Source organism: Mustela nigripes, chromosome 8, assembly GCF_022355385.1.
Source record: "Mustela nigripes isolate SB6536 chromosome 8, MUSNIG.SB6536, whole genome shotgun sequence".
Taxonomy (NCBI): domain Eukaryota; kingdom Metazoa; phylum Chordata; class Mammalia; order Carnivora; family Mustelidae; genus Mustela; species Mustela nigripes.
The window spans coordinates 8,533,915-8,557,783 of NC_081564.1; the positions used below are offsets into that span (position 1 = coordinate 8,533,915).

A 23,869-nucleotide genomic window follows, 5' to 3' on the forward strand; every position below is an offset into this window, starting at 1 on the left:
GGCAGTGAGAATTGGGCGCCTACTGGATGCATGAAGAGCAGGCGGCGGAGGGGGAGGCTGTAGCCTGGTGCCATCTTGCTGAGACTGTGTGGGGGGCTGTCATAAGTGTGCGCGGGGAGGGGTGGGCATGCTGTCGCCAGCCCTCAGTGCTGACGGCCAGCCCGAGAGGGGCCGGGTGCTGTAGGCCTTCCCTGGGAGAGCAGGGAGATCTCTTGGCTGGCCGAGAAGTCACAGAAGTCTGACCAGGCCCTCTCCCACCGTCCGATGCTCATGGATTTCGCCTGGCCATCTTCTTGGCCATTTCTAAGTGGTTATCAAGAACTGGGCTTTCTGTTGCCATCTGTTTAGTTTTTCATGGAATATTTATTGAGCACCTAAAGAAATGCAGTGGAGGAGTGGGCAGCGGGTGGCTCTTAGAGCTGGGGGCAAAACCCACCTGTGCTTTTTATTCTCTGCAGCGCATGAAGCAGCTCAGGGTATAGGGATATTCTTGCTGGCGTAGGCCCCTGAATTCTGTTTTAAGAGGCAACTCTGCCTGCTGCCCTTCCAGGTAGAGGGATGCAGTCTTCCAGATTGCAGTGTGGGAAAGCAAAGCTCCTTCTTTCTGGAATTTGTTCATTTATTCTCTGACTCATTCATTCAGTGAACTCATTCAGCCAGGTACTCTTCTAGCTTCTGCGGGTGTAGGGGTGGACAGATATGCCTGCCCTCATGACGCTTCTATTCTAGTAGGGACAGATGGACCATAAGCAGGTATATAATTAAGAACACCAATCAGTCTCAGATAGTGTTGATGACAGGATCCACTTGGTACCTTGGTTCTGGATTTTTTTTTTTTTTTTAAGTATGTCCCAGTGGATCCATTTGCCTAGGCGACCACAACAAAGTACCACAGACTGGCTGGCTTCAACAACAGAAATTTATTTTCTTGCAGTTCTGGAGGTTGAGCTCAAGGTGTCAGCAGCATTGGGTTCTTCTGAGGGCTCTCTCCTTGGCTTGCGGATGGCCATCTTCATGTTCACCAGGCAGTTCTCCCTCTATGCATGTCTATGTCCAGATTTCCCCTTTTTATAAGGACAGCCGTCATAGTGGACTAGGGACCTCATTTTAACGTGCTCATCTCTGTAAGACCCTATCTCCAAATATCCAGATAAGGTCCCATTCTGAGGTAATGACCCTTAGGACTCTAAAGTGGGAATTTTGGAAGACACAATTCAGTCCATAACACCCTGTGTAGAGAGAGCACCCGTGTGTGTGTGTGTGAGAGAGAAAGAGAGAGAGAGAGAGAGACTGTGGCAGGGTGGATGGAGGCTCTCAGTGAAGGGAACAAGGAAACAGTGCTAACTGCGCTCTAATCAGAAGGCTCTTTCTGTCAACCCCTATGAATGATGTGAAAGTCAGACTTGCTTGTCACGTCAATTCCTTCTCCAGCAGGACCTTAAAATCAGAGTTCATGCATTTTCAGATATCTGATTGCTGTGCAGCCACAAAGCAGAAGCCCAGGGCCTGGGGCTCCCCCCTCAGCCTGGCGCCTCGATGTAATCAGAGCCTCCTTTTTATCCCCACTCTTGAGGAAGGCCAGCCGGGCCACCTTTTTGATCATCGTAACCTTGACGCAGAAGAATAATTTATCCATGCCCCCAGACGAGGAAATTGCAAAATATTATTTATGAAGGTGAGCCGACACGTCGTAATTCTGGCCCTGCGTTTCTGGATGTGGCTGGCCAGGATGGGGAAACGTGGGTGATGTTTGATAATAAAATGGGACCGTGTACCCATGAGATGGAGGTGTGGGAAGAACAAGGAGTGCGACATCCCACAGGAGAGATTTCAGGGAACGAGAGTTGTCCCAGAAGCTGCCCCAAACTGCCCTTTCCCGGACTCCCAGGTCAGAAGTGGGAGGAGAGAAGTTTCCAGGGTATAGAGAGGCTGGTGTGAGAGGGGCCACTGAACAGTACTTCGGGCAGGGGAAGGGATGCGGGTCTTGCGAGGATTGTTGCCTTGGTTTTGGGAACTTGGGAGGTTTGTAGTAAAGTGGTCATGAACTCTGGCTTTGGATCAGGCCAGCCTTGAGTTTGAGTCCTGGCTCTGAAACTTCCTCTGTAATTTGTGACATTGTGCAGGTTAGGTCACTTTTCTGAACCTTGGTTTGCTCATCTGTACAAAAGGATTAATAATAAATCAACGTGCAGTGTAACTGTCTCTTCAGTGGGCCTGGCTCTTTACCTAGAAGCAGTTAAGTTGCGTGACTAAGAACGCAGCTCTGGAGCCAGATAGCCTGGCCTGGCGTCCCAGCTCTTAGGCCTTAGACCAGTCACTTCATCTCTTTGAACCTCCATTTTCCTCATCTGTCAAATGGGCATAAAAAAGATGCCATTTCATACGGTCCTCTTGAGCCTTCAATGAATGAATGGAAGGAAAGCATTTAACAGTGCCTGTCTCCCAGTAAATGCTCAGGAAATGTTGGCCATTAATATAAGTTCCTAGGACACAGTTCTTGGCAGTCTTCCTTCTGAGAAGCTGTTCCCAACCTTGACTCGGATTTAGAGGCAGGCTGTCTCCCATCTGCCAATGCTGTCCTGTCGAACAACATGCTTAATTTAAAAATCTAAATGGATTTGCATTCCTTATGATTTGAAAAATTCTTCAGAGCATTGAGAAGTGCCCCATAAGGGGGCAGAATATGTATTCTCCGGGGAACTACCCTGGCTTCTGTCCGCTGCAGGGGAGATGGCAGACCCCAGCAGACCCCGGAATCGCTGACTGCCCAGCTCACAAACTGGAAGTAGCAAGTCCTAAAAGCACCACGACTCTCAGGCATCAGCCGTGGGAAGTTCAGCCCAGTAAATGTTTTGCAGCCTCTCAACAATTTGGGGTTCTACCGAATTAGCGTTTGATATTGAATTAGTATTCATTTTCTCTAATATGATATAAAAGTATAATCACATTAGTGACTTTTATAGCATATTAGATTATACATTTGGAACACATCCCCGCCTGAAGCAGCTTTAGGGGAAAAAAAAACAAAACCGCCAACAACAATAACCAGCAAACCGTCTTCCACCCTGGCTCACAAGCCTGGACTTTTCCAGCCGGGCTGCAGCAACCTGCATAGGAAATTCTCTACTCTCTGCCTCCTGGTCCCTACAGAGAAAGAATTTTCATTCCACCGCCCTGATTTGTGAAGCATTGAATTTAAGACCTTAATAGTCGTTCCAAATGAATGTTTCTTTAATCCCGGGGCAGAAACACAGGCTGTGGTTGAGATGTAATTAATAGCACTAATTACTCTTCTCTCCTCCATCCACTTTTCCTCCTGCCAGCATCCCTGTTCCCCAAGAAACCTGGCAGAATCATCAGAAATGTTCACCTTTTGTTCCAGAATGTCCCTGGAAAACCAGAGGGAAACCAGAGCTCACCCCAATCATGGCTCCCTCTCTTGGATTGTTTTTCCTCTGCCTCCCATAGTTCCTTTAGTTCTGGGACTCCCGGGCCTTCCAGAAGTTTAGATTTTCTAAAACCTGTTTCGAGCCATCATGGTGACTCAACCTTTTGTGAAGGTCATGTTCTAAGGAGGTCTTTCCTGAGCATCTTTCTCTGCAGTGCAGCCTCATTAATGCATTGGTCCCAACAAAGATGATGAAGTTCCTCACAGATTCAGCAGGGTACCTGTCATCAGACACCCAACCTAAGGCATCCCGTCAACAGGCCTGTTGGACCAAAAGCTTAGCCTCACCAGACCTTTTCCACTGCAAAGAATAAAGCATTAAATTTTTCTGTACGTATAATGAAAGCAAGTAAGCTGGTCAAAAGTGTTATTTAAAATGATTTATTTATTTATTTCTACATTACCTCATTCCCAAATAACTGGAGGTAGGTTGACTTGCTCAGATAAGCTTTGAATGTAGGTAGCATCTTGCATGCAAACTTTTGACAGTTCAGCAGTAGCTTTCTGGAATGTCACAGTGAGAAGGATTCTTGGACCACATTCTGGATTCAGTCTGTAAACATTTGATGTGTGCCAGGCACTGCTGAAGGCACAAGGCCACTGCCTCAAACTGGACAGCTAAAATCTCTCCCCAAAATGAATTCACATTCCAGTTAGGAGAAGCTGATCGTCGATACCGATAAGACCAGGTCATGCAGGGCTTGAGCACAAGAGAGAGTTGGCATCCTATTCTAATTGCAATGGGAATCCTTTGGAGGATTCTCAGTAGGGAAGTGCCAGTATCTGGTTTGTGTTTAAAAATCAAAGCTTTTTTTTTTATAGTCACTCTGGGAACAGGAACAGAGGGAGAAGCTAGAAAGACCAGGTTCAAGGTGTTTTTAGGCATCTGAGCAAGGAATGGTGGAGGATGGAGCATAGGCAGCAATTGATTTGACTTGAGCTCTACTGTAGAGATCCATCTGACCCGATTCATCAGCGGCTGGATTGCAGGGTAGGAGTGGGCAATCTATTAATAATGTCTGCCACTGGCCTACGAGGTGACAGTGGCCAATTGAATGCTACGTATTTTCCATTTCTACCCTATAAATCAGTTTTAGCTGGTCAAGAGAGTTGGAGAGGATGAAAGGGTCACTCAGGGATAGTAATTTGTGGCTTTAGTAACAGCTAACAACTAACACATGTTCCAGGAGGTGCATTTGAAGGGGAGTATTCATTGGCTGTCCATGCAGACACTGGGGTGGGGGGACTGCCACATTGTGTCAGCCTGAGATTGTCCAGGGATCGGTAAGCAAATGGGACCTTCAGAAGTCAGATCCATCTGTCCTGTGCAAAGGACCAACATGGTTCCACAGAGAAACAATCAGGGAGGTTCAAAGAAAAGAGGCTAAGCAGACAGACATCAGTGGAACAGGTTAATAGGAAAACAGTTTTTAATTATCTCGGGCGAAAACAGGATCAGAGGCTTTTCCTTCTTCTCTCCACCCTATAAATAGGAAGGACTCAGCAGTCTTGGTCGGGGGCAGGGAGATTAATAGCAAATGACCAACTGGAAGCTCCCCCCTTTTTTGTCCTTCTTTTCCTTCTTTTTCTTCTCCTCCTCCCCCTCCCTCCCTTTCCTCCCCCTGCTCACCCTTCTCCCCCACCTCCTCCTTCTTCTTCTATAAACCTCTGTCTTCTATAAGAAGACGAGACGCTTGGAGAAAGTCAGTCGTCATGTGATTGGGCAGGGTAAAAAGTTAGCTTGGGATTGGGCAGTGAACTGGACTTTGGGAGGCAAAAGCCATTTTAAAAGCTTGGGACACCCACATGAGAATGTGGCAAGACTGAGTTCTGGGGGACCTGTGAATCTCATTGCAAAATATTTTTAAATCTTTCAGGATAAGGGAAATTCTTGAGATAACGATATTGAACAGGGCTCTACGTGTAATGTGTAACTTCCTATTTAAAAGAAATGGTGTAAGGACAGACTTTGTGGTTATACACCAGTCTCTTCAGCATCCATTCCTGCAAGGAGTTGAGGAAAAACTGTCAAACTGCAATCCCTGTCCTTGTGGTCTCGGTTCCCACAGCTGGCCCTGTGGCTTCGGGAACATCCAGCCCTAGGCAAACTTAATTTCCTTCACTGGCGCACAGGCCAGGAAGATAGAGGGCACAGGAAATGGGACCCACGTGAGGCCTCCACCCCAGCCGCTTCCCCTCAGGCCTGGGGAGAGCCATGCAGACCCCCAGCTCTCAAACCCAGCTGGTGTTTGGACCTCTCACTCCTGCCCAAAAAGATGTCGACAGCACCCACCTGGGAACCCAGCCTGGCCTTTTCCAGCTGGGATGCTAGGCCAGCTTGGAGAACCACTAGAGAGTATCCTATTTTAAAAGATTAATTTTCAAAGCTACATTTTTCTATAAGCAGCATACATGTAATCTTTTAAACTGAGAAATTAAAGATAAGCATAGAATGAATGGTAAGTGTCCTGAACTTCTAACCCCCTTTTGGTTACTCCACATTTATTTGTTTTTTCCAAGACACTTTAACCCATAGACAAGCATGCAAGTGCAGCCCCCTTGCTAAAATAGAAAAGAGATGAAAAAAAAATTCCTACTGTGTGCTGGGTACTGAGAATACAGCGACGAACAAAAGAAAAATGGTCTGTCGTGGCATGAACAGTGTAGCAGAGGGCTGGGGCACCAATAAGAAGCATGTCAACAGACAGGATAAAAGAATCACAAATTGCGATCCTGCAAAGCAAATCAAGAATGTGCGGTGATAGAGCAGCACGGCAAGGAGGTTCCTAACCGGATCATGAAATATAAGGCGTCTGCCATGGGAAGAAGCATGGGGGCCTGGGTAGTGTGGGATGTGTCTGGGTGCGTGTGTGTTTTTATCTCTGTGTCTGGGCGTGTGCTTCTTGACCTCTGTGAATATCTGCGTGTCTGGGTTTGTGTGTATGTGTGCGCATGTGCACGTGTGTGTGGCTTGTATCAGGGAAGGCTGCCGCAGGGTAGAGGGCTTATGTGACCAGAGCCGTTGGGGTTGGAGGTGCAGGAGGAGAGCTAGGCTACACCCAGATGTACAGGCCTCCTTAGCCACACAGGAGGTCTGGGTTTTTGACTTAGTGCCCACAGAGCTGACGGAAGGGTACAAAGAGAAGTCATGCCATCTGACAGTGTTATTGGGGATACCTCTGAAACAGCATTACGGGGGCAAGCAGGTGGCCAGGAGGAGGCTCGGTTGGGGCTTCAAGAAAAGTGGAGCTAATGGGGTTCATGCGTGGGTGATTTAATGTGGCAGAATGGAGTGAATGGAAATGCTTCCCAGGCTCCTGGCCTGAACACCTGGAATGGGTGTGCCACCTTTTCTTGAGATGGGAAGACACTGGAAGAAAGAGTGGGGGGCTCTGCAGGGGGTGTGCCATTGGGATGAGGTGAGAAACCTGGGCGGGGCCCTTAGAGGACCTGACTGTGTCCAGGGACAGGGCAGACCACCTGTCCCTGGCTCTGGGGCGCCGTGCAGAGCATCCTGCCCGTTATCTCTGCACAGCCCTGGGGGCACTGATGCAGGAAACCCATTAGAAGGATGTCTGCTCTGGGGACCTAGTCCCAAACCTCAGTAGCTGGGTGCTGTGTGAAGCTGGGTTATTCGCAGGGCTGGCTCCCCCAGGGGCTGGGACAGTCTTTCTAGAGGCCAGTTGGTGTTACTTTTAGCTCAGAAAGTAAAGATACACTGCATTGCTAAGATGATCATCTCTTGGGTGCCTTGGTTGAAGGTAATCTTTAAAAGCTAAAGCTGATCCTTTTCATAAGTGTGATGACTGGGTGTTCACACTGTTGTGTGACATGTGCCCCCCTCAGACGTTATTACAACCTCAGCAATTACCCATCTGATAGTTTAAAAAAAAAAAAGCTAAAGCTGCTGAGCATTTTACTGTGTCAGTCCTAACCACCCATAAACTGAGTTAATCCTCACAACAACCTCAAGAGGCAAGTTCTGCACTGACTCCCATTATACAGATCAGGAAGCTGAGGTTCAGCAAAGCAGTGGTTGCACAGCAGTGTGGTATAGACAGGATTTGAAACTAAGCCAGTCTGGCTGCAAAGCCTGATCTCTTCACTTTCATATGCTGTGCCAAATGCTTGCTCTAAAATGTCTCTTAAAGTCACATGTACCCTTCAAGGGGGCAGGGATGACCATCACACCCATTTTACAGAGGGGTAACTGAGGCTCAGAGAGAGGAAACACCTAGCTCATGGTCACAGAGCTGTTAAGTGGCAACATCAGAATTTGAATCCAAGACTAAGAAGCTGTGAACTTTCTTTTGGACATGGGACATGCTTCTGAACACCAGCTCCTGCCTCCCTCTACTGGCAGTGAGGGTCCCCCTATCCCCCCAGCCCAAAGTGTCCCAATGACCCACTGAGGGCAAGAGACAAGACTCGATCTTTGGGATTGCCCCAGCAACTTCCTAAGCAGGGCTTTACAAATTAATGAGAAAAAGCAAAAGTTCATGGGCTCTTCAGAATTCTTGGGACCTGCTGAGATCCCATCTCAAAAGAGGTAGGTTTATCTCTGGAGTTCCTGCCTGGGGTCCTCAGTGGGCAAGGGCTGGCATTCATGTTGGACTCAAGTAGCACTAAAGCTGCAACTTCTGGGACATGAAGTCTCAGCCAGCTCATGGGGCTTGGGGCCCCTCTGCCCACTGGAAGACCCCAGTGGTTCATTGGGACAGTTGTGTCCATCGGAGCATTGATGGGGCAGCACCAAACAGCTCAAGAACAGTGTGCGCTCTGTGTGGGATTCACCGTTTGCTTTAGCATTTAGACTTTAGAAAATACATGTTCATGTATGTGTGTGTTTCTTGAACCAGTAGTTGGAAAATCACACCCTGATTTAGAAAAACCTATCTACTGAAGCTTCCGGAAGACCCTTATTTGATTAGCGGAGCTGTTAAGACTATGGGATTTGGAGTCATGCTGCTGAATCCAAAACCCAGCTCTCCTGCTTGCTGGCTGACTAACCTTGAGCTTGACTGCTCTTACCCTCTTCAGGTTTTTAGTTTCTCCACCTCGGTGCATTGTTTTAAGAGAAAAACAAGTGCCTCGAAGTGTATCTGGTATATGCTGTGTACTCAGTTTGTGTTAGCTAAGTGTTATTGTTGTCACTATTGCCGTCTAAAACAGGTTTTTCTGGAAATGGGCAGAGAGTAAACATTTATGCTTTATGGGCCACATGGTTTCTGTTCCAACTACTCCTCTCTGCCATTGTAACAGGAAAGCAGCCGTGGACAGTATGTACGTGCTTGGGTGTGGATGTATTCCAACAAAACTTTCCTGTGACTTATATATGAACATGACAGGGAGCAAAGTCCTCTTTCCTCTGGGAGAATGTGACTCTGGGGCTGCCAGCAGCTATGTTCCCCAAATTACTGGGGAAGCCAGCCATGGTAAGGGAAACGGAGGACAGAGGGAAGCAGAGCCAAGAGAGAGAAATCAAACTCTGTCAGTCTTGTTTGAGCTGTTGGATCTAGTCATGCCTGAAGCTGCTCTTGCATTGTTCAGATATGTAAGCAACAGTTTCCCCTTTGTGTTTAAGCTACTTTGAGTTGGGATTCTGTTGTTTACAACCAAGAGTCCTGAATTATATAAGCCTTCTCCCTGCTCATGCCTCTCTGTCCCACTCAGGTAATAACTACTTAACTTGCCTGCCGGTAGTATCAAGTTCATGGTACTACCCAAGAGTATCCTTTAGTCCCAAGTATATAACTTTCTTTTCTGGAGTTGGGCTGGGGTGAGGTGTTAAATCGTTTCATTTGCAGATATGTGACTTCATTTTCATGAATCTTGGTCCTCCCCTGTAAAATGAAGTTAATCACTGGACCTACTGCTTAGGGTGGGTTAAAAGGGTTAATATTTATAAAGTGCTTGGAACAGTCCCTTGCACATGCTAAGTACTACCTACGTGTCTGTTGTTCTTACTACCTGGAAACTGAGCCCATAGCCTTTAGGCATTTTCCTGACAAGTGAAGGAGACTATCAGGCAGGCATTGGGTCTTTCCATATTCCCAGCACCTGCGCATGCCCAGTATTGGGTAGGAGCTTGGTATTTGTTGAAGAGGAGTTAGTACAAGATGGGGCTTGTCACAGAGAGTGACCATGAGAGACCCACGTGGATTGGGGCAAACTCTGAGGTATTTGCGCTTAGGAGTCAAGCTATAATTGCTTCAGGGGTTTCTAAGACCTTGAGTCACAGAGGAATGTTGGGGGCCCACAAGCAGTTAAGCAGTTTGAGTGTTTGGGATTTAGACCTTAGCTACCTGAAGGGTGGTCCAGCATGGACTGGTGACATTCCTATACCTGAAGGCCTATTTAGAAATGCAGGGACTCAGACCCACACTGGACCTCTGGAGTCAGAATCTCCACTTGGGTGATTCTTGAACCCATGAAAATCTGAGAAGTGGAGACGACAGGCAGCTGCTGCAGACATGACCCCTGTGTCTTGAGGGACTGTTGGTGGAGGTGAGGATGTGGGAGACGTGGGCCTGTCATCTCGGTCATTAGGAAGCGTGCTGGCCTCCACCCTTTGGCACAGTGGGTGGTCACAAATGCTCAGACCCACCACTTTTCCAGTAAGTGGAATCTGACATTGCCACACAATGGTTGAAAAGACTGCCACCGTGAGAAGGGTGCCCAGCTTCACTTAGTAAAACTAAAATGAAAATAAGGCGATATTTTGCGTTTCCCTGTCCCTCTCTCCCTCAGTCCCTTCTTCATAGGCTTGCTAACTCTGTGCAAACATTAATAGCAGATCAGTGGTATGTAGCTGGCAATATCATATATGATATGATTTCTTTTTCCCCATCCTCTTTTATCAACTGAAATTCTGATGAAATGTAGATGACTTTTTTTTTAAACGATTTTATTTATTTATTTGACAGAGAGTGCGCACACGCACGCACAAGTAGGCAGAGAGGCAAGCAGAGAGAGAGGGAGAATCAGGCTCTCCACTGAGCAGGGAGCCCAGTGTGGGGCTCTTTATAGAACGTCAACATGTAGATGACTTTTAAAAAATCTTATAAAGGTGTCTGGCTGTCCGGCACAGGGGAAGATCATGGCTGCGGAGGGGTTTGTGGCATGGCGGGTGGGGACAGCAGGAGGGTCTGCAGAACCAAACCAGAGAGACCTCACCAGGAAAGTGGCCTCCAGATTGAACAGAGGTGGGCATGAGTTTGGGAGGGAGGACATTCACTATCATCCCTCTTTACCAAGTAATCAGTATTATTGTGCTAACAAGGCTGGGGGCTAGGCCTAATGCGGAGAGCAGGAGTTTAAAAGTCCATACAGACCTGTGTTTGAATCCCCGTGCTGCCGCAGCTTGCTCACCGTATAATCTCAGGCAAGGAGGTTTGTGTCCCTGAGCCTTGCTTGCCTTGTCTAGAAAATGGGCCTAAAATAGCACTGACCTCATAGGGACCTGGGTCGGTTAATGCAGCGGTTACCCAAGCTGGCTGACAAGAACCTGCTGTTAGCTTCCCTTCCCACTCCCAGGTGTAGTGACAACAGTGGGTGCTAGAAGTTGACCACAGTGGGGAAAGTCTACGCCACAGAAATGGTACACATCAGAGCTCCCCCTTTCCTTCCAGTGAACTGGTCGTTAAGCATTTACTGGCATACCACTGGTTAAATGACAAGATGTATTTAATTGCCATGCCCAAAGCTTGGTAGTAGTGGTTACTGAGTACTACCTTATTATTGTATTAATTATAGGACCATAATGTTCCTAGTAATATAAAAAATGGTTTTCATGATTACACATTCCATGTGTTGGCTCGGACATTTATTTTAACTGCTTGGAGGCTTTTTCTGAAAATCATCTGGCCCTTAGCCCCATTCTGGATAGCTGATATTGTTAGTTAGCTGAGTTCCAGATAGATGAAGTGTCTTAAAGATATCCCAAATGAACATTTATTGAGCATGGACTAAATGCCCGGAGTTAGGAAAGTGCTCTTCATATATGATCTCATTTAATTCTCCTAACAACTCTATGAGACAGAAACTGTTATGAACCTGTTATGAAACTCTTATGGGACTCAGAGAGGTTAGGTCACTTGCCCCAGATTGCACAGCAGCTCAGTTGGAGGGGCTGGTCTTTGAATCTGTGCATTTTGACTCCAGAGGCTGTGATTTCAGCGGATGGATCCTGAAGGTCAAACGAGGAGAGGGCAGGTTCTTAGGTCCTTGGGATATAGACCTTCCTCCTTGTTGGGAGGCTTTAGGGATGGGGGAAGGCCGTGGGCAGGGTCTAGAAGTCCTGACTTAGTCATTTGCTTGGCTCATGGCAAATAGTCTGATTTTACTAGATGTGTGCAGGCTGGGTTCTGATTGGCAAGGGGATGTCTCTGTTGGAAGAGAATCTTGGCCACTTGCCTCTTGGCAGCAGGCTCTTGGCCACCACGTGGAGCGCCGTTTGGAGGCAGTGAGAATTATTCGGCAACTTTGCCTGGGATAGTTTAAAGTGGGCTGGGGGCTCTGCCAGTCTCTCAGACAAACTGGCGGAGAGACCAAGAAAGCAAGCGCCGCCATAGAGAAGCCTACACTCAGCTTCTTTGCTGTTCTCCCTGCCTCTGTCTGCCTCCATCTCTTGCCACCTCTTAGCCTCTCTCTCTGCCAGGACTTAAGGAGCCAGTAAGAAGACAGGTGGTTTGGCAGCAAGAGAAGCAATGTCTCCTGTCCCCACACGCCTGCATTCCCTCAACTCTACTAAAACTTGGGGCCTTTTGCTTCCATAGCTCCCAGTTTCCCTGAAGATGAAGTTCAGATGACATGATTTGGCTTGAGAACTTAGGCTGTGACCCCTGTCTCCTGGTTTGGCATCCTGTCTCCACAGGACAGACTCAACTTTCTGTTTTTCCACAGTGACTAGTCCAGAGCTCACTCAGAACATGGGGTTGAACTTGACTTACTTTAGGATTTGCAGTCATCACCATTTCTGTGTCTTTAAGGCTGATTGATCACATGCCAAATGCTGTGCAAGCTTCTAACTATTTTCTATTCCTATCTCATTGCCTCCTAACAATTAGATGGGTAGAACTTGTTTCCTTACCATTTTACAAAGGGGAAAACTGGGGCACCGAGATGTTAAGTTACATGTCTGAGATCACCTAGCTAGGACATGGCAGTGATACATAAGAACCCAAGCCAGTCCATGGGGCGCCTGGGTGGCTCAGTGGGTTAAGCCTCTACCTCCAGCTCAGGTCATGGTCTCAGGGTCCTAGGATCAAGCCCCGCATCAGGCTCTCTGCTCAGTGGAGAGCCTGCTTCCCCCCCCACTCCTGTCTACTTGTGATCTCTCTCTTTCTGTCAAATAAATAAATAAAATCTTTAAAAAACAAACAAACAAAAAAATCCAGTCTAGAGCTTGAGCAAGCTTGAGGGGGGCTTTCCTTAAACCACTTTGTGAGAGCCTATCACTAGCTCAGTGTCGTCACCCCCGCCCCCAGCAGCCTTGTCAGCACAACAGTCTGGCTCCTCACTTCACCCTAGCTCTGCTGTGTCCACACATCCTTGATGAATTAACCTTGGCAATGCTGGCCTTGCCTTGTCACACCAATAAAGTTAGTGCTGCAGAGAACGAGGCTGTAGAAAGTATAACGGACCCCTCTCTCCATCTGTCTCTTTTTCCCTGAAGATTCCAAGGTTGCTTAGATGTTGAGGAGAAGAGTGAGAATGTTCCTTATGGGAGTAGGGGGTGTTTGGAAACAGGAGAGACCCATAAATTGGTTCCTTCCAGGGGAGACCTCCTACTATACCTGGATCTCATCCCATCTGTCCAGGGTGGCCTGTGTGGCTTTGCTCACCAGGGACTGATTGTCTCAGCATGTCCCCGCATTGCTCAACAACAGGACGACATTCCTGGACCAAGGCAGAGGGGAGTCGGATTGTGTTAGCAATTCTCCATCAGACTGTGTCATGTTCGGATTGTATTGTATTAGTAGTTGTTTCCACTAATGTGATGAGAAAGTTGCTAATCTGAGAAGACTCCTGCATTGTATTAGGGAAAACAAATATTAATGTGATTCGATGGGAAGTGGCTAATAAGAAACTAAGTTGCTAATATGACACGATGGATCGGTGGGAGGAATTTGGGTCGGGTGCTTGAACTTTTCTGGAATGTTTGGTGGTGGGCAGGGACCGGGGAGGGCAAAATGTCAGGAACTCTGTGTTACAGTCACTCAGAGTTAAGGTTCCACATCTGAGCCTCTTCCTCCCCCTTCCGACACCCAGTCCCTCACCCCTTTACTATGTTGAATAGTGTCCCCCAGTCTGAGAATATGACCTTATTTGGAAAGATTGTGCGGATATAATTAAGATGAGATCATACCGCATTAGAGGGGTCCCTGAATCTGATGACCTGCGTATGAGGAGAGGACACACAGGGAGAAGACTCTGTGACAATGGGGGCAGAGAAGGGAGGGATATAGCCACAGGCCAAGCAAAGCCAAGGACAGCAAGCAGCCACCAGACACCGGAAGGAACAAGGAGGCCTCCTCTCCTAGAGGCCTTCCCTGTCCTAGAGGGAACACAGCCCTACCAACACCTTGATTTCGGACTTCCAGCCTCCAAAACTGTGAGAGGATATATTTCTGTTTTTTTTTTTTTTTAAGATTTTATTTATTTATTTGACAGAGAGAGATCACAAGTAGGCAGAGAGGCAGGCAGAGAGAGAGAGAGAGGGAAGCAGGCTCCCTGCTGAGCAGAGAGCCCGATGCGGGACTCGATCCCAGGACCCCGAGATCATGACCTGAGCCGAAGGCAGCGGCTTAACCCACTGAGCCACCCAGGTACCCCTATTTCTGTTGTTTTAAATCCCCCATTTGATGGCACTTTGTTACGACAGCCTGAGGACACTGACTCTCTCCCCTGTACCCATCACACCTCCAAGAAGGAGACCAAGATTTGGCAACATCCTAACTCAGAGACAGCAAAGCAGCTTTGAGGGGTTCCTCCAGCCTCAGGGCTGGCCTGGCTTCTTGACCAGACCCAAGGACAAGGGCTTGCTCTCTTCCCCTGCTTCGTTCTTTTCTTTAAAGGGAAGAAGATTCCTCAGTCACAGGGCGACTGGCATATGGGCTCCGCAGCCTGCTTCGCGGCACGTTAATATGTGATTAAAGGGGTCTTAAAACACCCATTAGTCCCCCTCTGGTATCTAATAGCGCTTTTGGATTTAGAACAGAATATTATTTACTCATTAGCTGATAATAGATCCTGAGTACACGCCGTATGTATTGGGACAATTATTAGGTTGTGGGACTGCACAGAAACGTCATTCTGCTGCTGTGGCCAGTGACAGGGCTGCATCATCCGGGGGGCAAGGGTCAGGGTGGCCGCAAGATGACCCATGGGCCCTCCAAAGAAGATGGAGGGCCTGCTTGAGACTGTTTGTGATGGCTTGCTGTGGATGGACGTGAACTCCAGGTACAGACGGGGGGCACTTGAATGCGTCAACGGAAGGAATATTTTGAGGGGGGGTAATCAACAGTAACAGCCCCCACAGTGGTGACGGACTGAACCTGAGCTTCCGGCCCAAACCTCCCAAGATGAGATTATTAATTAGTCACATGACAGCCACCACCAGGATCACAGGGATGGGGTGACTTGCCCAGGACGCACAGTTGGAAAGTGGCTTCAGCTGTGGCAGACCCACCTCTTCTGGTCACTGGACCTGGATTCTTTAAAACATTCCTCTGTACTCACTTCTTGGTCATTCCAACCTTCCCTTTTCCCAATGGAAAGAGGCACTTTTAACACTATTTCTTTTTATGTTTCATTTGTTAGAAAGCTGCAAATTGCACATTGTCCCTCTTTAGTGTCTGGGTCCTTGACCTATGGCTAGATGTGCTGGAAAGGCTCGGGGAGAGGGGGGGACAAGAATGGAAGGGAGTGGGATCAGGAGTGATGAGATCGTGCTAGTGTTTGGGATCAGTGATGCCAGGGGATATCTGGGAATCACAGTGGAGGAGGGGAAGATGCAGGGAGAGGCCAGCAAGAGGTTTCACAGGACCCCTGGTGGAGCCTCATGGGTCTGAACCGGCAGGTGGCGTTGGCATCAGGAGGAAGGACCGGATGCTGCTGATACCCCATCCATTGCGGACATCACAGGTCTCCGTGGCTGGTTCGACTTGGCGGTGAAGGAGATAACAAAGTCCCCAGTTTGATGGACAGAATACGGGGTGCAGGGAAGGAGCGTCTGTAGTTTGATAGCCTGATTTTCAGGTCATTGATTTGCAGTGACTCAGGGAAGGAGGGCATGAGCCCCTTGGGATGAAAGGCACAGCATAAGCTTGCAATGCAAGCACCCACAAAAGGACGAGAAATCACTGAAAAACTTGCCCTTAGCTCAGACTCACCTCGGCTTTTCTGAGATGCACCAGATGGAAAGACGAGAGGGGCTTGTGTAAGGGTGAGGATGGCTGTCTCCAGCCAAGGCAGGCAGTTTAAGCCTTTTGCCTCTTGCTTTCCTTGGGGTACAGGGAAGCCTCTGTCCCCATGTCCCTGTTGTATACAGGTAGCTGGGGGTGGGGGCAGTGGGTCCTGTTTATTTTAAGCACATAGAGGAACAGCGCAGGGTGCCCTCTCTGGTGAGTCGTTCCAGCATGTGGCCGCAGTGACACTGAGAAGAAGTCGGAGATGGTGCCCAGAAATGCAGGCCACAATTAGAGGCTATACATCACCTCTGTGGGTTGCCCGCGTAGAGAATAGGGCTCCCTGGTGAAGGATTAGCAGGGAAGGAGCCAGAGAGAAAGTGTAGCTTTGTCCTCTTGTCCATCTTCTTCTCTAGATACGTGGGTCTAGACCGCAGCTAGATAAATAACCAAATAAGTAAACCACTTCCCAGTGGGTGTGTGGCATCTGCGTGAGTGTATGTGTGTTTGTGTCTGTGTGTGTGTGTTTTAATAAAGCTCACCATGAGCCAGATATCAATTTCTGTCAGAGAGACGCAGAGCATCTGAACCAGAACTAAATAAAAATAAACATTAAACAATTATTGGAATTTAGGTTTATTTAAAAAATCAGCAGGGTTGAGGGAACAAGCCACCCATTAGCGAGGCAGAACTATCGGGCCTTTTAACAACCCGCTGGTTCTTGGCTGCCAGGGAGATTTGGGCTGTACAAGCTGTGGAAACTCCGGATCCTATTGATTAAAGATGATGCGGTAACAGGCCAATTATATCATCGTGGCTGCTTGCAGCGCAGCTACCCATTTGTCTTTACGGAAATGGCTTTGTTTTAGGGGCTCAGGGAGGGTGTTTTGGTGTCCCCATCCTGGGCAAGGCATTCTTCCTCCTTGGATGCCTGCAGTTGCTGGAGACTGAAGCCAGAGCTGTCCCAGATTCTTGCATTTTTCTCCTCCCTGTCCCCTCCACAGACATCCGTAGTTCATAAGGAACCTGTGTCTTGTCAACCAAATCAATGCAAATAACCGGTGAGCGTTTCTCGACTTTTCAGTAATAATTGATCTTCCCAGAACTGATAGCATTTGGAAAACATAAGTAAGGAGAGCAGCAGTGAGCCAGCTGTCCACGTTAAGAGAATATAATTGCTCTGAGTTATAGGAAAGGAAGTGATTTCCCTTCTAGCTTAAGCTCCAAGAGAGCAGAACACACTGGCATGGAGCATCAAGAAGCTTCCAGTAAACTCAGGGCTTAGGACGGACTCTGTCTCAGCCGGCAGGTTCGGACAGCTGTGGGATTGGATCTTCCGAGCTGACAGGTAGATTTCCCGCTTGCAATGTTGTCAGTCTCCAGGTTTTTATTTGGAAGCTTCCTGCACAGCCCGTCACTGTTGGGGAAGAGGGAGAGGTCTGTGGTTCCCTGAGGGGGTGGGTGGAGGGGGGTTCCCAGCTTAGCCACTGTGCTGTTCATCCACAGGATGGGAATCCCCCCTCTGCTGGTTTGCCATCTTTTCCTTCTTTCTAATTTGACGGTCACTTCCAGGCACTACTATAATTGGCTCCTGATTTGACTGGGGTGATATTTAGAAAATCAGATGGGAATGGGAGTGTTCTGTGGCTGGGTGGATGGACAATAGGATTCCCAGGCTTGTTTTCTTTATGAACATCTGTCATTTTCCAGGGCTCCCTTCATTTGTTCCTTTGTGCATTCGTTTATCTGCTCATCCAACACACAGTTACTGGGCACCTTCTCTGGGCCAGGCACAGTGAGGTGCTGGGGCGCATTGGTACCTGCCCTCATAGGAGCTCCTAGTCTAGCCATGAAGAGACGCAGTCGTAAAGCAATTGACTATTACATCACAATCTCAATAGTGCTTCATAGAAATGAGGAGCAGGGAGTAAGAGCCCATGACCGTCAGAACCTGACCTTCTCCTGGGGTGCAGTTCTTACAAAAGTTATGTCTGCGCTGAAACTTGACACAGGGGATGGACTGAGCTAGGCCAGCGGTGCTCAGACTTGAGTGCGCATCAGAATCACCAGGAGGACTGGTTAAAAAGATTGCTGGGCATCAGCCCCAGGGTTTCTGATTTGCAGGTCTGGAGCTGGTCTAAGAATTTACATTTCTAATACGTTCCCAGGTAACACTGCCGCTTCTGGTCTAGGGACCACACTTTGGGAACGGCCAAGCTGGGCAAAAGACTGGAAAGAGGGGGTAGCCGGGTAGTGGGAATTGTGGATACAGTTCCTTACAAGGCCCTGTGGCTGGCTTGGCAGTTTCCAGTCACAGAATAAGGGATAGAATGGTAGCAGCAAAGTGAGGAGGACTGTGGGGGAGGTGCGGCACGGGGAGCACAGTGTCCTGGGCCCCTAGAGGCCCTACAGGCTGACTGGAAAGTTTGGATTTTATGTGAAATTAGATGGGAAACCTGGAGAGGTTTTAAGCAGGAAAAGTGTCGGTATCCAGTTTGTATCTTGAAATACTCTCTCTGGCTGCCAAGGCAGGAATGGGATGGTAGAAGAGTGGCTGGCATTAATCCAGGGATCCTTACAAGAAAGCTCTGTAGGCATCCGGCCAGGAATCGGAGGTGGCTAGACCCTCTGCTGTCAGCGAGCATGGAAAGCATGGACATGTCTGAGAGCGTTTGAGTCTAGGCACCCTCTTTCTGGAAAGTCTTCCTGATCAGTTTGGACTCATCCATCAATCCCTGAAACCTAATTTCTTACCTGAAGGAGTTATATGTTGACACTGGCCTTATCAGTTCCTTAAGGGAGAGACTGTGTGTGTCATATCTGCCTCCTGTAGCCCACCTGCAGCCCATTGGTTGGATATACAACAAATACCTTATAATATTTAGCAGGTTGTGGGGGCATCTGGGTGGCTCAGTCAGTTAAACAACCCACTCTTAATTTTGGCTCAGGTCATGATCTCAGGGTCACAAGATCAAGCCCCATGTCAGACTCCACACTTAGTGCTTGAGATTCTTCATCTCCCCTCCCTCTACTCCCCCAACCCGCACTCACACACACTCTCTCTCAAATAAATAAAGAAATCTTAAAATAATTAGCACGTCGTAAATGATTGACAGTTTACTAGCTAGGGTCATATCTGTTACCTCATTTGATTTTCCAGGTACCCTGAGCAAAAGGTAGAATTGAACCCATTTTGCAGATGGGGCAAGTTAAGGTTCAGAAAGGGCAGGAGATATTCCCAGGCTCACCCACCTGAAAGAAAGGCAAGAGTCTCACCCAGGCCCAGAATGCCCTCTGGCCTGAACCTTAGATGGTGACCGGATTTCCCTTAGTAGGGTCAAGGGTCTCACCCAGGATGATAGGGCCAGTCCACCAGAAATATTAAATAGATATAGAAGGAATTGTCATTTTTCTGAAATACAAAATGGTTCAATATCAGCAGTTTCCTATGGTTCAACCTAAAACAAAGCATGCAGGGGAAATGTTGCATTTCTAGAAAATTCTGCCACAGCATGAGGAATAGGAGTTGCAACGTAGTCTAAATTGTCTCTGAAAGCAGCTTCCCACACACACGGAAGCTGGTGAGGGGCCGTACAGGGATGCAGCATCTTAGAATCAGTCTATAATGCAATCAATTTTGTATATCCCTGGTGAAACAGCAACATTTATTTAACGTCTTTTATAGAGCAGCTGAGTTTTATCACAAATCACATTCCATTTCTATTCAGCTGGGACTCCTTGAAGGCTAAAATGCACTTACTTTTCTCGGAGGAAATTTACCAATTCCTCAATAAAGACCCATTTGCCTCTGCATGTAAAATTGACACATTTATTGAATATTAAACATTTAAGGTTTTTTTTCCCCTTGGTTCCCCCACCCCCTCACCCACACCTTTTTCCACTTTTCCACAAAGCTTCCCAGTTATTAGGGAAACTTCCTCAAAGTGGCAGGAAATATGTATATTCGTACAGAAGCGGCCAACATTTAAATTTGGGTCATTCTTATCAGTGGGAAATGATCAAGTTATGTCATAAATGTATAGGTCAAAATCCAGTGCCTCAAAGCGGCCTCTTTAAGCCCTGTGCTTTTCCTCTCTCTTTGTGGCCGGCTTGGCAGTCTTGGCCATGTGGCAGTATGGTGTTGAGTTCGTGACAAAAGTTTTTTTGTCCACACTTGTAACGTTAGCAGAAGGCAGTGACAATAAGTTGTGCTAATTATAGCATGAGGGCGTATTAATAAAGCAAGTTTTCTTTCATCCATATTCCTGAATGGTCGGGGACATCAATTAAAGTGTGCGCTTGGGACAATGTCTTTTCATTGCCGGTTGCAGTGTTTTTGTTTAAAAAAATAAGCAGGGGGCTGGGCCATTTAGGGAACTTGTTTTTGTGTCCTTAACATAGGAGAGGGCTGAACTGTTGAACTTAGGTCTCAAATGTTGGGTCCAGATTTTCTGACTGATGCTAAATCAAGGCAGTGACAGGTTGGGTGGGTGCGTGGCCTTGGGGTAGGGACTGTGCTTTCAAGAGTGCAAGGACAATTATTGCATTTGAGGAGTATCTTCCTAATGATAGACAGACAGACAGACACAGGTTTTGAACCCTAACTCCCGCTTTTCCTGAGCTCAGAGAGCTCCGACAGGTGATTTACCTCTTTGGGCCTCAGTCAGGATTAAATGAGATCATCTATGGAAGGTTCCAGAAGGAACTTCAAATCTCATTGCTATTCTCCTGGGAACTTTATCTGGTGTCAGATTTGGATGGAAAAAGAAAGGTCATTTCTTCCAGGTCCCTGTTCCAGGCTTGCTTTCCCTTCTACTGGGCCCAGGAGTTGACCACTTGATGCTGGGAAACCTTTGAGGACCAAGAACTCATTTAATCATTATCAAGGCTGTCTTCCTTATGGTGAACTGAAACCTGTTTATATGTAACTTCCTCTGCCCACACAGATCTGAGTTCCTCTCCTTTCTATCAAATATGTAAGGATGCCCCCTGTCTCTGAGTCTTCTGTACTCCGGGCCAGATGTCCCCCCCCCCCCCCGGTTCTTTGTAGATCCAGGTTTCTCAACCCCACACACTACGGACATTTTGGACCATATAATTCTTTGTGATAGGGGTGCTCTGTACATTTTCAATGGTTAGCAACATCTCTGGCCTCTACCCACTAAATGTCAGCAGTACCCCCCAGTTCTGACAATTGGAAGGTATCTCCAGATCTTGCTAAATGTGCCTGGAGGGCAAAATCTGCCCCCCCGCCAAGTTGATAACCATTATTCTAGAGTTTCTGCTTCTCCCTATCCTGGACCCCTTTAGCCAGACATGACACCTCACCTGGGAGGCTTTTACATCCTTACGTTTCTGTCCCCTCTGGCATGTGAGCGTTCCTGTGGCTTATGGCTCCAAAATGTTTTTTGTGCCTGCTGGGAGCAGAGCCCACTTTTACCTGGTACAAGCTGAACCTGCCAATGTTCAGAGAGCTCAGAAGAAACCAAAGATCAGGAGAAATCAAAATAAAATCACCCATTTTTTCTTCCCCCTGCAGCTTTCTCTGCAAAAGGCAGACACCACCAGGACTAGAAGGTATCTGGGCCTTCTTTGTTGGAATCTCCATTTTGAGAATGGGAATGATGAGGTCTGAGTTTATCCCATAGGTTTCATCTGAACGGGCAGAGCTAACTTTTCAGAACAGGAGGTCAGCGATGGATTCTGAGTGCAGCTGGCTCCAGGTCTGGGTTAGCGATCTGGTTTTGCCACTGACTGACTACACCCCTCTGAACCTCAGTTTCTTATCTGTGTTGTGGGGACAAGAATAGCACTGTCTTGAGGCGTTGTTGCCAGTTCAGCAGAGTGACCCACAGTGACCTGCATAATCAGGCAATAAATTAGGGCTTCTATTTTGTGGTATTATGCTATTATTTGCAAATAAGAAATACACTTCCAAGGAATGAGAATAATTCACTTAAGATCAACCAGGAAGTCAGTATGAAAACACTGGTTTGAGCATATTTTTTCCAAAAACTCCAGGGTTTTTTGCAAAGTTCTGTCTGTGCATACGAGGAGATTTGAAGATGATCCATTTTATGTGATTCTCACCCCATTAACAGCCCGCGGTTTTGCCAGAATATCCTCTTTTCACTTTCATTTTGAAAAAACCAGCCAGTGTAATAAATCTTGCCCCGAAATCTCAGCAGCACATCTTGGCTGGAGTGTATGATAAATCTAATATACTGTGGCCTCTCTGTATGAGATACCCCTTCACAGATCTGTATTTTTGGCGGACAGCCCCACGGTCTGGAGGATTATAATTTGCTCTTGGTTTGACCAGTCCAGCCCTCTGACTGGGTCATCATTGTTTCACAACTTCCCTGGCTTCAGGATGGACCCAGGACCCTGTCCCCTGTCCTTAACATTTTCTTTTCCTTCTTCTCTCTCTCCCTCTCTCCCTTTCTCCCTTCCTTCCTTCCTTTTTCTTTCCCTCTATCTCTTCCTCTCTTTCTTTTCTACAAAACCACATATATAGCTACCCACCTCCCCACATTTAAGACCTGGCTTAGAACCAGGTCTGAATTTGAACAGTACACATCTGGGAAGGGGGAAGGCCACTGGAAACTCAAAGTGCACCTGGGTTCTTTTCATGGGGAGTTGAGGCGCCCTATGATTCTGTCACATGTGGACCACATTGCCTTGGGAGACACTGAAAGGGCAGGGAGCCCCACTTTGATTATTCAACAAATATTTCTTAAGCACCTACTATGTGGCAGGATAGACAGAGGTGAACAAGGTGAGGTGCAGTGGGAGAGATGGGTGTTTGTGATATGGTCACTTGTAACAAAGTTGAATTATTTATGTCTGTGCTGAGGATTCTGATTGGAAAATGCAGGGGCTGTGGAGCCCCTAGGTGAACATTCCTGAAGAAGTGGCATCTTGAGGCTCCCTGGAAAATGGTGGTCACTTACCAAGCTCAGGGAAGAGCCCCGGCTCTGAGGCAGGGAAGGACACAAGGAGGTCAGTGGACAGCCCAGGGCCAAGGGAGACTGAGACGGGCAAGACGGTACTCTGGCTGCCTCTTAATAGTGGAACCCGGAAGTCTCGTGCAGGCTTGTGAACTCCCCTTGTCCCTTTCCTGCCTCACAAGGTCCCTGGGAGGCCAGGAAACAGTCCCCAAAAGACTTCAAGGCCTGTGGAATGTGTTCCAGTCCTAGCGCCACCCTTGATGAACTGCTTAATTCACGTTCTCTCTTTCTGAGCCTCAGTTTGCTCACCTGTAAAATGGCGGTAATAGCAATAACCTCCCCCCCTCCCCAGGAGCGGTGTTACAAAGGTAAATCAAGAGAATGCCTGTCAGGTACACAGACCAGGGAGCAGTTTCTGACACTCAGTAAGTACCAGAGAAATGTTAATGATTAATTTTCGCTTACCAGTCTTGTGACCTGGGAAGACCAAGTTTATCTCTTTGGGCCCGTTTCCTAATCGCAAAATGAGGATAATAATTATACTACTGGAATAAATGAGTTAGAACGGTGGCTGGTGCAGAGCTTGGGCTCATCGCATTGGCTGTTACCGCCGTTACTATTATTGTTGTTGTTATCCTCCGTTTCTTATAGCTTCGCGTATCATGTGGTTGATGTTAAGGGGCTCATAGTTTTCATCCAGATTCAGGATCTACCATGTTAGACATGCCTCCCCAGCTGTTCCCCTCCATCGTGTGTGCTCCACTGAATCCCACACAGAAGCCCGGCCCCACGGCCTGCCACCCATTGGCCATGACCTTCTGAGTCAGTGTTCTCCCTCCCCTCAGACACTGAGCTCATCTAAGGATTCTAAAGGAGCCTCATGATCCAAAATCTATAAAGAACTTAGCAAACTCAACATCCAAAGAACAAATAATCCAATCAAGAAATGGTTAGAGGACATGAACAAGACATTTCTGCAAAGAAGACATCCAGATGGCCAACAGACACATGAAAAAGTGCTCCATATCACTTGGCATCAGGGAAATACAAATCAAAACCAC

At 47.6% G+C, this 23,869-nt stretch overlaps 1 protein-coding gene and 1 pseudogene across 6 annotated transcripts in view; both read left to right on the plus strand.

Annotated features, from left to right (window-relative positions):
- CUX2 (cut like homeobox 2) overlaps nt 1-23,869 on the plus strand; it is a 258,613-nt gene that overhangs the window by 102,545 nt on the left and 132,199 nt on the right. The window lies entirely within an intron of this gene.
- On the plus strand, nt 7,233-7,329 carry LOC132024066 (small nucleolar RNA U13; annotated as a pseudogene).